The sequence below is a fragment of the Camelus ferus genome, chromosome 1 (genome assembly GCF_009834535.1).
Source record: "Camelus ferus isolate YT-003-E chromosome 1, BCGSAC_Cfer_1.0, whole genome shotgun sequence".
In the NCBI taxonomy this organism is placed as follows: domain Eukaryota; kingdom Metazoa; phylum Chordata; class Mammalia; order Artiodactyla; family Camelidae; genus Camelus; species Camelus ferus.
This window is the reverse complement of record NC_045696.1, coordinates 79,988,346-80,004,382: the sequence shown is the minus strand read 5'-3', so window position 1 is coordinate 80,004,382 and position 16,037 is coordinate 79,988,346. Positions and strand designations below refer to the sequence as shown.

General features: G+C 41.9%; 1 long non-coding RNA gene across 1 annotated transcript in view; it reads right to left on the bottom strand.

Moving 5' to 3' along the window:
* Positions 1 to 4,897, bottom strand: part of LOC116665036 — a 37,137-nt gene extending 32,240 nt beyond the window's left edge. Inside the window, exons 1-2 of the long non-coding RNA XR_004321623.1 lie at positions 4,753 to 4,897; positions 363 to 473 (exon numbers count right to left, since the gene is read on the bottom strand). This is a non-coding gene — a long non-coding RNA (uncharacterized LOC116665036). The remainder of the gene's footprint in view (positions 1 to 362; positions 474 to 4,752) is intronic.
* Positions 4,898 to 16,037: the final 11,140 nt, after the last annotated feature.

The window sequence follows — 16,037 nt, the reverse complement described above, 5'->3', positions numbered from 1 at the left end:
AGGCAAACTTGCACCCAAGTCACAGAGCCTGGCAGGTGTCAGTGCCCTGCCGTCTTGCTGCCCCTCTCCCCCTCCCCTTTTCTCCTTCTCTCCATCCCTTCCTTCAGCCACCATTCATTGAGTGCCTATTTTGTGTCAGCCCCAAAGTCAGGTGCTGGGGTGTTGTTCTGTAAACTTGGTAATTTCCCCGAGTGAAATCAGACACTGGGCCCTGGACACCAAGGGCAAGGAGAGACTAAAGAAGGAAGCAGGTCACTCCAGACTGGTAGGTGGTGAGTTTAATAAGCAAGCTTGGGTGGCCTCAAGACAAGTAGGTCTCCACACCCACCCACCAGTCTTAAAACTTTATATAGAGGCTTTACCTGGGTTCAGGAATGCGTACTGTCCAGATGGTCTCAACAGCACAGTGCTCTCTCAAGGCTGTGTCCTTGAAAACAGTTCTGGTTGTGAAAATGGCAGGCAAAAGTACATCCCTAAGACAGGGGAGGAGATGAGGAGCCTTTAACTCCTGGGTTCAGCTCAAAAGTCCAACAGCAGTCACATCCTCTCAATGACCTCATGACCCTTGAAATGTGACTTTCTATTCGATGATGGTACCCATACAAGCTACTCGATTTCTCTAATCCCCTAACAGTGGCAGCCTGGTTTGTGCAGTGGCAGGGGAAAGTTTAAATTAGCTCAGACACAGTGTCCACACAGATCCAAAGCATATTTAGAACCACCACTCAGAGGGAGGGGGTCAATGTAACCAGTTTGCCCATCCCTCACCAGTTGAGGATCCCAGTAGACAGCCCCAGACTCCTTTGGCAGTTGCCTTAGGCATTGCTTAGAACACACAGGACATGCTGTTACTGCATTAACCAAGTCACTGTATTTCAGGAGCAATACAGCATCCTTGGCAACAGGCCATACCCAGTCTGCTGTATCTACTGAAGGGTCAGTTGCTAGGGCTTGTATCCCAGCTAGGAAATCAGCTTCCTGATTGCCAGGGAGTGTCAAGTGCTTTATGAGCTGGGAAGTGGGAGACAGGACAGCTTAGGCTCTTGGAAGCAAACCCAAATGTCTTCCCACATATCCCGACCCTGTGAGGGCTTATTCATGATTATTCACCCCTCATTGTCCCACTGTCCAAGCCATAGGGTTAATCCCTTTAGAACAGCCCAACCATCTGCAGAGTCAACAGTCAGGGCTCCTGAGTGATCACCAAACAGCTCTGCATTTAGCCCACTGGCTGCTGCATTTTATTCCTGTTTTCATCGAGATGGTGTCAGTGTTGGGTTGAATAGTGACTGCAGTCCATGTGCATGAGTTGTTTGCCCCTTTTAGACCCGTCAGTATACCAGACATCAGTGGGAATTTCCCCCCTCCCTCCCTACAGGCTGCAGGACTGCCACCAGAACAGGGGCAGGGGCATTTAGAGGATCTACATACTCTATGGGGCCTACTAGCACCTGCATTTCTAGAGACAGTGGGCTGCAGACAGTTCCTCTGCTGCAAATAAGCATGTCACTTAGTCAAACTGGGAGTTTGAGCCATGGCAGAGGTGGGTCAATGGACCATATTCTCAACCCACCCCCTAATAGGAAGAGAAATTTTTTCCATGATATGCTGTTCCTCTGCAAGAGGCTCTAATTGGAGAAGCTCTGTGTACACTGTCAGTAGCTTTTGCTCTTTGGGGTCTATCAGGTCTCTGCCTCCTCCCAGAGCTGGGACCAAAATCTTCAGGTTACTCTCTCCTTCCACTGTCTCTGCCATAGTACCCAACCCACACCTTACGGAGTCACAGACACATCTAACTCCAGCGGTGGGAGACGATGCCCAGGGCTTTAAATCTTTTTCACTAGCATTGTTGCCTTCTCAACAGCAGCTTGCTGCTCTGATCCTCTGTCTCACATGCGTCCTTTCCTTACCAGGTTGTATAAGGGATAGAGGAACTGTGCCAGGTGGGAAGTAAAAGTCTTCCCAAACCCCTAAAGCCCTAAATGCTTGTATTTCTGTTCTTAGGGGTTAGACAGGTTTGCACATTATCAATTACAGCTTTTGGGACAAGTCACGTCTTATCCCGCTAAACGACTCCCCAAAACTTGGTGGTGGTGTCTGGGCCTTGAATTTTCACTGAGTTTGTTGGCCATCCTCTCCCTTGCAGATGTTCCAGCGAAGCCTGCAGAGCATTCTGCGGCAGAGGCAAATATTCACATTAACACTATATCATCAAGGTAATGGGCTTATTTTACTGATGCATAAAAAGGTAACAGTGACAGATCTCGAGTTACCATCCCATGACATTTGGTGGGGCTATGCTGGTCATTTTGGGGAAGCTCCTTAAAGGTCCATTGTCACCCTTCCCATATGAAGGCAAAATGATCTTGTGACTCAGTGGCCAGGGTTATACTGAAAAAAGCATCTGCTAAGTCTGGTACAGCATGGCAGTGGCCAAGGTATCTAAGATGGTGGCAATGCTGAGCATAGCTGCATGGATGGGGGGGGGGGCACTACCTTGTTCAATTCTTGGTAGTCCCTGGTCACCCCTCCATGAGCCATCTGCCTTTTACACCTGCCATACTGGGCTGTTGAAAGCACTATGGGGAGGACATACAATACCCACTCAGTGCAGTTCTTGGATAGTTTCTCCTATTTAATTTCTGTCCTTGGTAATTTATATTGTACGAGTTTCCACTCTAAGAGGGGGCAGTAGACTAGCTGGTTCTTAGTTGGCATTTCCCCTCAGCACTGGCTTGATTACTCTACCTGAAGGTAGAATTCACTGATAGACGTTTTCAGAATTTGACCTTGTAGGTTACCAATGTCCAATATGTTCTCTGATATTGAAGAAATTAAAACCCTTGTATTCCAGTGCAGAGAACACCCAATTTGCAGTGCCAAAGGGATCTTTCTGACCATAACCATTTGTCCTCCATAACCATCAATGGCCACTTCTGAGGGTTACCATTATATTACATTTTGTTCCAGTGTCAACCAGAGCCATCATCTTTTGTTTATTTCTGAGGAACACTCAATCGGAGCTCAACATGAGGCCTTCCTTTGATCAGCACCAATGGCCCTCACCTGGAGGCAATCTTAGCTTGCATCTTATACCGGGGTTGGGGTTAGTGGGGGGTGGTGGTGTGTGAATCCCTGAAGCTTCTGCTGGAGTAAGCAGGGCATCAGAGATAGTAGGGGCAGGTGAGGCAGGTTTGAACTGTTCGGGTTTAAAGCTTTCAACACACTGATCAACACAGTGTTGGGCTGCCTGCCTGTCTTTTAAGGGGAAGCCCCTGCAGCAACAAGTCCAAACCACATTTGTTTCTAGGTTACTTTTACCAAACCCTTTACGGGTGATTGTAAAAGCTTTTTGGCTTCTTGAGTTCCCTGTCTTGAGTCTTTCCCACAACCCGTACCTGTTCCCAGGATATGTCAGTTTCCCCCAGACCAGTGATGGATCGCCCAATATCATAAATGTCTCCTCCCATGACTGGGCTCAACATAGATACCAGTTTCCCATACTAGGTACTGGGGTGGATGGGAATATCTTGACTTTGATTCCTGCAGTGAATGTGGCCCAATCAAGACCTTCAAAGACAGGGTTGTAGATGGCTTGTCTCAAATCCCTGAGAATTTGTTGTACCTCCTCTATAGATTTCTAGGGTCCCACATGCCTAGGGAGATCCCTTTCATTGGACCAAACCTCCCTGCAGACTACAATAGTCCAAGGAATGAATTCCTTGAACTAGCACCTTGCCAGCGCTGCTGGAGGGCAGGGTCTGTTGTGATGTTGCTCATTTTCTCTTCCTCCTGCCCAGAGAAATGCCATTGTCCCCTGTATATAACAGAGCCCCACTAACCATTCCTGGATAGTTTCCCTGGCCTTTTGGTAGAACTTAGTAGCTATTCCAATAAACTCAGTGGGAGAATACTCTCCCATCATTTCCCAAACTGGGGACTGCTGGCTGGTCGTGTTGCTGTGGTTTCAGCTTCCTTTGTTTTAGGGGTTGGACAGCACGAGGCGTTCTGTCCGTTTCACTGTCAATCGCCACAAAATCCTCCTTTTGCACTCCTCACTTTCTCAGAGATTCTACCTCTGGTGTCCCAATCAGGCTCTGTTATTAGTGCTCAGACTTCCTAGCTTCAGATAACTGCGTGTTAAGGTCTCCAAATTACTATCTGGCTCATCCACCTTGTCTGCCAGCCCAGAAGCTAGCAGAGCAGTGGACACTTCACATCCTTTTCTAACCTCATCTATTCTTCCAACTTTCTAACCTGAGCTTCAGCCTCTAGCTGGTCATCGGTGGCCAGCCCACGGCAGCAGCGTTCATTTCCCTTCTTTACTGCAGTGCGCTTTGCGCAGTTCATCAAATGCGTGAAAGCAGCTGGCTTTTTCCCGGAGTCCTGGTACTTGGCGGTGCACAAACATCTAACATACAGGCCTCCCTTCCCCACATAGAGATAAATGACCATCTCAGACCCCCCCCCCCCCTACGCACCCCATGCCTCTTTCCCAAGGCCCATTTCTTCCGACCCCTGGCTGACTCACCAATTGTTGGTTCACAACCTCAAATTTCCCCTGTGATATTTGAAACTGGCCCCCATACACGGAGGGCAGAGAGAGACCGAAAAAAAAGAGGAGATCACTGCAGGTTGGCAGGTAGCGAGTTTAACGAGCAAGGAAGCTTACAAAGGAGGCTTGCTTTGGCGGCTGCACAACGAGATCTCCGTCCCTGCCCGCCAAATTCTCAGTTCTTACAGAGGCCTTACCTGGGTTCAGTCACGTACACTGTCCAGATGGTCTCAACACCACACCGCTCTCTCAAGCCTGCGTCCTTGAAAACGGCTAGGGAACAGTGGGCAGAGCGCACAATCCAAGAACAGGGAAGGGTGAGGAGCTTCCCTTGCCCGGGTCCAGCCCACAGGTCAGCCCGCAGGCGCATCCTCTCCGTGATCCGCCCACATCCGGTGCAAGGAACTGGGCATGCTCCGCAGACATGCGCAGTCTCGGGGCGCCGCTCACGAGCAGGTCGCGGGAGGCGCAGGTGCAAGTGCTTGTGAGGCGCAGGTGCAAGTGCTTGTGAGGTGCAAGTGTGTACGTGGTCTGGAGCCTCACAGTCTTCGGCTTCCGCTCTCTTCCTCTAATTCGTCTTCCCACATCCTCTTGGTGAGGACAGAAAGAAGAGTAGGGATTTAGAGGAGACCTTCTAAAGGTCCTTGGTAAGTAGCCTGGCTGTTTCAGCTTTTCTTCTTTATTTTGCTTAATAACTGTTACAGACTGTACGTGGAGTGTCACAGACGACACTTAACATAAGAATACGTCCAGAAGTGAGAATAGCAGACTTGTCTGTTTATTCTTTTTGAGGAAATTCTGAAATTAAAAGCTAAGGTAACTAAAAGCTAAGGTAGTTAAAAGCTGGAGGTGGTTTAGATTTCCAGAGATTAGGACGAGTTCTAGGACCATGAACAGGTTGCTGAGGGAATTGCAAGAGGGTTAATGCCAGGAATTAGGCACCTTAAAAGTCAGAATAGCTGATAAAAGTTTATTTATTTAGAGACTTGGAGAAGGTAAGGGTCTGAGTAAATTATTTGTGGATGGGGTGAAAGATGCTTATATTTGAGCAATGTTTGTAGTGATTCAGTTCACCACTTTCTGCTAAATCAAGTTATATTCTTTTGGGGGAGGCAGTTTCTATTTAAAAATTTTCCAGCTTTTTTGAGATATAAAAGACAATTAAAAATTGTATATATTTAAGGTGTACAACTTGATAATGTGATATACATACACATTATGAAATAATCACCAAAATCAAGTTAGTTAACATACCCGTCATCTTGCATAGTTACCATTTTCTTTTTGTAGTGAGAGCACTTAAGATCCACTCTCTCAGCAAATTTCAAGTATTCAACAGAGAATTATTAACTATAGTCGCATTGTTGTACATTAGATCTCCAAAGCTCATTCATTATGTATAACTGAAACTTTGTACCCTCTGACCAACACTTCCCCATTCCCCACTTCCCCCTACCCCTGGTAACCACCATTTATACTCTTTGCTTCTGTGAGTTTGCTGAGTATTTGACATTCTGCATATAAGTGAGATCATACAGTATTTGTGTTTCTGTGTCTGGCTTATCTCACTTAACATCATGTCCCCCAGGTTCATTCCATGTTGTTGCAAATGGCAGGATTTCTTTTATGTGGCTGAGTAATATTCCACTGTATGGAGTTTATGCTACATTTTCTTTTTTTCTTTCTTTTTTTTTCTTTTTTCTGCATTTTCACTTTATTTATTTCTTTAAATTGAAGTATAGTCAGTTTACAATATTGTCTCAATTTCTGGTGTACAGCATAATAGTTCAGTCATACATATACATACATATATTCTTTTTCTTCATAGATTACTATAAGATACTGAATATAAATGGACACTTAGGTTGTTTCCACATTTTGGTTATTGTGATAATGTTGTAATGAACAAGAGAATGCAGGTTTTTTTTTTTTTTTTTGAGATACTTATTTCATTTATTTGGATATATACCCAGTAGTGGACTTGCTGGATCATATGGTAGCTCTATTTTTAATTTTTTGAGGAAACTTCATACCATTTTCCATAACGGCTACATCAATTTACATCCCTGACACTACTTCAAAGATTTTCTTTTTTTCCCATATGCTCACCAATTCCTATTGTTTCTGATAATGACCATTCTAACAGATTTGTGGTTTTGATTTGCATTTCTCTGGTGATTAGTGAAGTTGAGCATCTTTTTATATACCTGTTGGTCATATGTATGTCTTCTTTTGAGTAATGTCTGTTCTGGTCCTTTGTCCATTTTTAAATTGGGTTATTTGGTTTTTTTTGCTATTACACTGTATGAATTCCTAATATGTTATAGATATTAACCCCTTATCAGATATATGGCTTACAAATATTTCCTTCCAAGAAAAGTTGCGTTTTCACTCTGTTGATTGTTTTCTTTGCTGTGCAGAAGCCTTTTAGTTTAATGCAATTCCATTTACTTATTTTTGCTTGCTTGTGCTTTTGGTGTTGTATCCAAAAAATTATTGCTCAGGCCACTGTCAAAAATTTTTTCCCTGTTTTCTTCTAGGAGTTTTATGGTTTCATGTCTTTCTTTTAAGTCTTTAATACATTTTAAGTTGACTTTTATGTGGTGTAAGGTAAAGGTCTAATTTCACTTTTTTGCACAAGGATATCTTGTTTTCCCAGCACCGTATATTAAAGAGAATATCCTTCCTCCATTGGATGTTCTTGCCATCCTTGTTGATGATCAGCTGACTGTAGGTTTATTTCTGAACTCTCTATTCTATTCCATTGGTCTCCATGTGTGTTTTTCTGCCAGAACTATACGCTTTTGATTACTGTAGCTTTGCAATACATTTTGAAATGGGGAAGTGTGATGCCTCTAGCTTTGTTTTCTTGCTCAAGATGCTTTGGCTATTAGGGATCTTTTATGGTTCCATATGAATTTTAGGATTTTTTTTTTTCTGTAGAAAATGAGATTGGGATTTCAACAGGGATTGCATTGATTCTGGGAATCACTTTGGGTTATGTGGACAATTTTAACAATGTTAATTCCTCCAATCTAGTAACATGGGATATCTTTCAGCTTATCTGTGTTCTCTTTAATTTCCTTTATCACTGTTTTACCAAGTTCAAATTCTTTAACCTAGATTTTAAGATCCTCTGTGGTTTGGTCTTTAAAGATCTCTCTAGCTTAATTTCCTACTTTTCTCTAATTCACTGTCTATGCTTTGACTAAACTGAACTGTCCCCTGAATACCTTTTCTCAGCTGAATGCTTTTTCTTATGGTAGAGGAACACCTCTGTGAGGAAGCCTTTCTCCACCCTCATCCACATTTTCCTATTTAAATCCAATCTATCCTTCATGCTCCATTCTTCTGCCTCCATGAAATCCTAATTTATCCCCAGCAAGAAGCCATCTCCCTTTCTTTTGAAAATTTATTGCACCTAATATGAATCTCTTTCAAGCTTGTGTGACAAGTTTCTTTCTATGTCCTCTTCATAATGAACCATAGGCATACAAAAAATGGGGACCATATCCTGACCATTTTTGTATCCCTTACAGTGTCTTGCATATAGTAAAAGCTCAAGAAATATTTGGTCAATGAAGGCATACTGTCAGAATTTGAAATTGGGGATTTTGGATATTTTTGGCTATTATCTTAAATTCTCAATTGTTTCAGTTCATCTAAAACTGATTCTCATCTTATGGTGTCTTTCTTCCATCAGTTCCTTTCCACCTAGGCTGCTTGGAGCTAAATCTGATCATTTCTTCCTGTCACCTCCATGTCTAGTCAGTTTCTAGATCTTATTAATTTTCCATTTAATGGGATATGTCTTTGTCTAGACTCTAATTATCTGATGTTTTCCAGCAGTATTCTTGACTGTAGACTTTCCCTCTCTATAGTTTCCTTTCCCACCATCTGACAAAGCCAGACTTCTAACAAGTAATAGTAGCTAATATTTATTGAGCACTTTAGAAGGACCAGACATTGCATTTACATACTGTCTCATTTAATTTTCCCAAGAAACCTATGAGATAGTGTTATGGATTGAATATTTGTGTCCCCTCAAAATTCATATGTTGAAGTCCTATCCCTAAGGTGACTTTATTTGGAGACAGTGCCTTTAAGTCGGTAATTAAGGTTAAATGAAGTCTGAAGGTTGGACCCTTGATCTGGTAGCATTAATGTCCATACGAGAAGAGACATTAGACAGCTTGCTCACTCTCTCCATGCACACGCACTGGGGAAAGGGCAGTGTGGAGACAACCATGAGAATGTGGCCATCTGCAAGCCCGAAAAAGAGCCCTCCCTAAAACTGACTATGCTAGCAACTTAATCTTGGACTTGCAGCCTCCAGAACTGTGAGAAAACTATTGTTCAAGCCACCCAGTCTGTGTTTATTATGGCAGCCTGAACAGACTAACACAGGTAGATTATAATACTATTCCATTTTATGAATGAGGATAATGAGGCTTAAAGTATTCAAATGACTTGCTCACAGCTTGTAGATTGTAAAGTTAGGATTTTAATCCAACTCTCCCCATTTCCAGATCTCTGTTCTTAACTACTACACTATATTCCTCGTACTTTAATATTTTTCAAAGGTGTGCTAGACAGCTGGCTTTCTGGGGGGTGAAAAAAGCCTGATTTATAGTGCTTGGCAATTTCTGTGGTGTAAAAACTCCCATATTTCAAGCTACCAATGGTTTAACAACCAGTTCACTTTTCAGGCTATCAGTGGTTTAGCAACTAGTTCTGAATTTTTAATAATTGGCTCCTACAGGCCTGTATACCCTGCCTCTAGCCCACCATTGGTTGCTTCCTTGCTCAAGACCCTGTAAACATTAAAACTCCACGAAGGCAGGAACAATGCTTCTCTTTTTAATTAGTGCAGTAGGTTTTCCATAGGCATTTGTTGAATATTACCTACTTAGAAGATTTCATGTTTATTGTTTCAATTAACTAATGGTCTGTGGTGTAGGTATTATTATTATCATTTTAGATTAGAAAAATGAGGTATAGTAGAATAAGTAACTTGACGTCTTTCGATTCCCATCCTGGGGCAAGGATTTTGTCTCCACTATGTTTTCCACAAAAGCTGAGTTTTAAGTAAAAGCTCATTAAATACTTGATAGATGATTTCTTGTATCATCCCAAGACTTGTGACTCCCAAATCTGTGAAATGACAACAATTCTTGGAAGAATGGTTAAATCTTGTTTTACATTGATGATCTGCATACACACACATACCTGGAGCAGACTAATAGTGGTTTTTGTAACTCCACCAGGAAATACTAAATCTAGAAACAAATTTATTTTTGGCGGTACTCTGAGGGTTAAGAATGTACTTTTCAGTGCCTCAAAGGAGCCAAATCCAGTGGGTGGGCAACCTCCTTTTGAGGAGAAAATAAAGGATATTGTTCATGGGAACAACATTTAGTCCTTCTCTGCAGATTTGTCTGGCATCCTCTCACTCAACCTGAGACAGATTTTGAAGTCAGACATGGGGGATCTGGTGCAAAGACATTCAAGCCTGGTTAATTTATAAACCTGCATTAAAGTATGTATCTTATGGACCCAGAACCAGGGCTGGAAGAGGAAGTACTAGGCCTCAAAAACCAGCTACATGAGGAAGAGCTCAGATCGAAGGACTATATGCTGTGAGTGGGAAGTCTGATGCAGGAGGTGTATTATATTTGTGTACATCTGTATTATATTTGCAATACATGTCAGCTGTCTTGAATCTACCTAATAAATGGAAGTTTATTAAAAGGCTCAAGGATAAAGTAGGGAAGACATACTAATATCTCAAATCCAACCATAATGTCTTCTTAATATCTTTACGTGAAGTAGAAAAAGGTACCCCTTCCTCAAGACACTTTACTGATATTTGTCTGGAAATTTGCATAATGAATGAGAAACATGAATGTCAGTTGCCTCTTAGAGTAGTGAAATGCGTAATCTATACATCCACAAGTTCTGCTAACACAGGGATTATATAAAATGTGTAAAAAATATGATGCTGTGGAGGACAAAGGAGTGATTGGGAAGGATACTAATTTAGTCAAATTAGGAAAGGCTTCTTATCCAGAATCTATAATAAGATGTGACATTTATATAATCTCCTTCATATTCTGAGTGGCATGAAAAAGTTAAAATCTAATTAACCTTTAATGCACTAATCTGAAGATTATTCCATCAGTTTTAAATGGATCAAAGTGAAGTGGGGAGGGCAAACACCTGGCCTAGGCTGTTGAGTGGGTGGCACAGGTAAGATTTAAATAGAACTTTCTTCAGTTCTCTGTTGGAAGGATGAGTTTTTTTCCTTGTTTTTCCCTAGTCATCTTTGTGAGATTTAAAGCAAAGCTTCAATACAAGTGGAACGTGGCAAAGATTAAAAATACAGACATATATGAAGAAAGTTTAGATAAATTCATAGATGACAGACCCATGATGGTAACCAAAGGAGATATGAATGCCTGAGGAGCATTCCTAACTATTGCACAGAGTAGCATCACCAAGAATGGCTCCTGAGGGGGACCACTGATATAGTTGGTAAACTAGGTCAGGGGTTAGGGTATCTGTTTCCTATCACCATGGGTCACCCTAAGTTTCTTATTAATGCTTTCCCACTGCCTTCCTCCTTTCCTTCCTTCCTTATTTTCATTATCTATTTAAAAATCTCCTGAAGACACTGCCAAAGAACAGAACTGGGGCTATATTTCCAACTACCACAGAACCACAGAATCTTCAGTAGAAAGCTCTTTTCCTGTCTACTTTTTGGAACATCTATGATAATCCTTGCTCCTACAGTTGGGGTCTTCTTATTGGATAGTAAAAGTAGAAAGGCTAGGCCTACTGAAATCCCTGTTTCAATTTTAACTTCCAAATTTTTTCTTCCTTCACTGATTGATGACTTTATTGAGTCATTCATTTACCAGAAGTAGCAAATAGTTTTGTGTGTAAAATATTTGACTGGAGTCTATAAAGATGAATGAATCATGGTTAGCAGACTAAAAGAGTTATATACTGATAATGATGATGAAACTAACAACAGGCTAATGGAAATAACAACAATAACAGCGTATACTGAGGGCTTACTATGTCTCAGGTACTAAACTAATTCCATTACATACAGATACTAATCCTACTCACAATGATTTTGTGAAATAGTTATTATCTTTTTTTTGTAGATCCAGAAACTGGAGCATATGGAGGAGCTATGACTCTCATTACAAAGCTACAGAGGAAGGGGATAAGGCATTAAAACTATAAAAGAAGAAAGAAAGTAAGGAGGTCAACCAGAAACTGGCAACAAGAGAGATGAGTTCAGGCTTCAAAATGATGTCTAAACTGGGTCTTGAATGATGGGCAGAGAATGGTAGGCAGAAAATGAATATTCGAGGTGGAGATAATGTCATAGATATTTGTTGCTTTTCATTGCCCAACCACTATTATTTATTCTTTTGGTACTAACACTCTAATTTACTTTTGGAGAATTCTCTTCTCTCATTGGCTAACGTTTGTAAAATTATCTATCAAGTGCTCTGATGGCCTTTAATCAAAGCCAAGTCAATTTGATGCTCTTTGAAACCGGAATCTGAGCAAAGTGGCAAAAAAAAATCCCAAATAATAAAAAAAACCTAAAAAGTCTAGGGCTCAGCTATTCACTTTGGCTGTGCCCTAAAGAGACTGTCCAATAGTTCCTTCTCCTGAGCATCCCCCTGAACAACCCTGTTTCCTGTCCTTTCTGTGCCTTGCTCTTCAGGTTCTGTGAACTTCAACACATCCTTCCAGCACATCCCCTTGTTCCTAAGGTAGTCAAAGTCAGTTTTTGTGGCTTGCAACAAAGAACTCAAAGTGACAAGAATAAAGGCATGTGGGGGTGGGGCACTGCAGAGTGTCAGACAGTCCAGACCATCCGCAGTGCAGAATGCACGAAAGAGAGAAGTGAGAGGTACATCAGAAAGAATTGGAGCCTGGTTGTATGAGGTTGAATGCAAGGTTAAGGAGATTAAGCTTCACTTGGTGAAAAATGGAGAACTATTGGAGCATTTAAGGTGGGGTAGTATAATTGTATCTCTCCTTCAAGATTAATATGACAGCAGTGTGCTTATGCAAATTGGACAATGTGGATATTGGAGGCAGGTTGACTAGTTTGGAAGTCTTGCAATGGTCCAGGTAGGGTGGTAGGGTGTCATGAAGGCCTGGACTTATGATGTAGAGGTGGCAATGAAAAGGTGTGCATGTGTGAAAGAGCTCCTTGTTCTCCTGGACAAGAGCCAAGATGAGAGAATGCTGATTTGTAACAGAGTTGGTGGGGAGCACATCCCATAGGCATGTAGAGCTGATGAATTCTGCTGCATTGCACCTTAAGCACCCTAGAGAGAGAGGTTGGGCTCGTAAAGAGAAATGCAGAAACTCAGTCTGGAGAGCAAGTTAGTTGGATTTGGACCAAATTAATACCTTGAGTTGTTGATGTTGAAGCTTTGACCATCCCCTTGACAAATAATTTTTGATTGGGGCAGCAGGCAAGAAAAGTTCCCATTTGGAAGATTTGGTATTTCTATGGTTTCTTCTCTTAAAAAATTAAAATACAAGCCCCATTTTTTTTTAGTGTTTCATAAAAAGTTGCAAAAGGGAAAACATTATTGAGCAATAAAAGGTGTGTTTATGTGTATTCATAAGAAGTGGGCTAGAGGCCAACTCCCATAAATGTATTCAACTTGAACCTCGGTACTGAACGATTACAAGAACCCTGGAGGTTCCTGTTTCACTCAGAGGATGTAATAGAGGCAGCCTTTGCAGCCCTTCCAGGCTAATCAACTTGATAAAGACTGAATTGGGGAGCCTGCCCCTATAAGTGTTGAAAGTAAGCAAAATTGTGATCTTAGCAAAGATTGTCTTAGAGCCCAGTTCTCTCAATTTCCCCCCCTGGCTTGGAAAATACTTGTGTCTCCATGCATCCTCTGTGTTTCCAGCCAGTACCATTGGCTCTGAGTCTATCTCGATTGGCAATATCCACTGCTTATTAGGTTTAGTGACACCACTTTCAAGTGACATTTTTATTGTGCAGGCACTGTAGCAAGTGATTTCCATTGTGAAAACTAGACCCCTGATATCCATAGACATAAGATTTCCTTACAGAAAGCAAGGAATGGCACCCTATTCAACTGGCTGTGATATTACTTTACCTATTTTCCTGGCCCAGTGGGGAAGTGGGAAAGACATTTTGGGGGAAGTAAGTTGGGGAACCTCATCCTTCCCCCTGAAATAACACTGCAGAAGCAACTGCTCAATTCCTATAGGAGTGGGGCTAGCTCTGCCTTCCACAATCGGTATTACCAGAAACATACAAGGGCCTCAGAGGCCAAAGATTTTGCCTTATGGGCACTTGACTCCTTAGTCCCTGTCACTTAGAAACTTTCTGGTCAAACAGGGTTGAAGGCCCTCTTAAAGGCAGAAACTCTCAGGAAGAAAATGCCTCCATATTAAGCTTTCCTTCCTTTTGTGTAAGTCTTATGTAGTTGAATCTATTAGTATTTTTTTATGGCTTCTGTAACAAATTTTTATTAATTTAGTGGCTTCAAACAATACAAACTTACTGTCTTACAATTCTGGAAGTCAGAACTGAGCTAAAAGCAAGGAGTCAGAAGGACTGCATTTTTTTCTGGAGGTCCAAGAATACCTGTTTTCTTGTCTTTTATAGCTTCTAGAGGCTACCTACATTGCTTAGTGTGTGCCTTATTCTATCTTCAAAGCCAGTGATAGCTGGAAGAGCCTTTCTTTCTTAGCATCACTCTGGCACTAACCTTTCTGTTTCCTGCTTTCACTTTTAAGGACTTTTGTGATTATATTAGGTTTGCCTAAATAATCCAGGAAAATCTCCCTATTTTAAGGTCAATTGATTAGTAACCTTAATTCCATCTGCAACTTTTAGTGTAACCTTGCTATGTAACATAACATATTCATCAGGTTCTGGGAATTAGGACTTGGTCATCTTTGAGGGTAATACCATTCTGCCTGTCTCGGTGAGGAAGTATTTAAAAATCTGCCCCCTTTTCTTCTGTGTTCTGATTACTCTTAAAACTTTACAGGCTTCAAAATTAACATGCCATTTTTTTTTTCGTCAAATGACTTGAGGATTCAAGGCCCTGGGCTGGGAGCTATTGGTGGTCCAAAAGAGAGCATATGGGATTATACAGACTTTAAAGAATTTTTACACCCTTTTCAAGTGGATGAGACAGTCATATGCAGGCACCAGAGCAGAACAGGATTTGATAAATGCCAGAGACTGGTTCAGCTAGTTGGTGCCACGGGAGTTCAGAAGAGGGAACATCACTCTGAGTCCCATTGACCGAATGTTTCCCTTCCTGCCCTACAGTCACTCCTTCCAGTGGGGCATTCTAGTAAGGCTGCATGGGAACAAATTTCCTCTATTATTTTTGTTTATTACAGCAGGTATCCTCCAGCACAGGGGCAAGGCGGGGGGAGAAGGAAGGAAAGAATAAACGCCAAATATCTGTACAAAGTGGCCGAGGCAGCTGTAACTTATAGGATCCTCCCTTTATATTACATAATGCTGGAGAGATTTCTTCCCTTTCCTCCTAAAGCAGCCAATTCCTCCAGACTGATAACAAGAGAAATCTTTGAGCAAGAGTGCAGCTCCCTGGCATAGCAGCCATGCTAAACAAGGAGAGAGAATCTCTTCATAAAGAAACAGGAGGGAAAGGAGGATTTACAAGAAACCTATAAATGAGACCACTGGAAAGTAAACAGCAGCTATCAATAATTTCCTCCACAAGTATTTTGGGGTCTTTCCAGCTGCCTGCATGTTTGAGCATCTTTGGGACTTGATAGAGTTGGTGAGGAGATAATTGAAGAAGAGATGGTAAATGTCTTTGGAGATAACCTGTGTAACCACTTTACAATGGGGATTTTTAGGACTTGCCCCTGTTCCTCCTTTATTTGTAGGACAAGGTACCCGGCAATGCCAGAAATGTGCTGAGATGACTGCTGAGCTTTGCTGATGGCGTGGCAGGAGTAAATGCATGTCTTGGCCCCAAACCTGCCTTTCTTGGCCAATTTCCTGCAGCCATACCTTCTTCAGTGTAGCAGGAGGCAGGAAGGCCTTCTCTCTTCCTGATATGGCAGCTCCTTCCTTCATCTACCCACAGGGGCATCCTCTGGAAGTGAAAGCGTGGAAGCATGTGAACATTTCAACTCTCCTAATAAACACCAAATGGATGTGTACATGTGGCTTTACTTCAACATCAAACATGTTTCACGGTGTGTCATTTTAATATATGAAATGGAATAATTTCTGAAAAGGAATTCTTTTTCATCCAGAGTGCTTTAGTTTGAGAATTTTTCATTCCTAGTAGATAAACCTGCTAAAGGATGGACAACAGCCTTGGAGACTTGACCTCCAGCAGTGCTGAGTCAGTGAGAATAAAGCAAGCCGAAGGGGTCTTCTCATAGGAGGCTCACTTCCCACTACGAC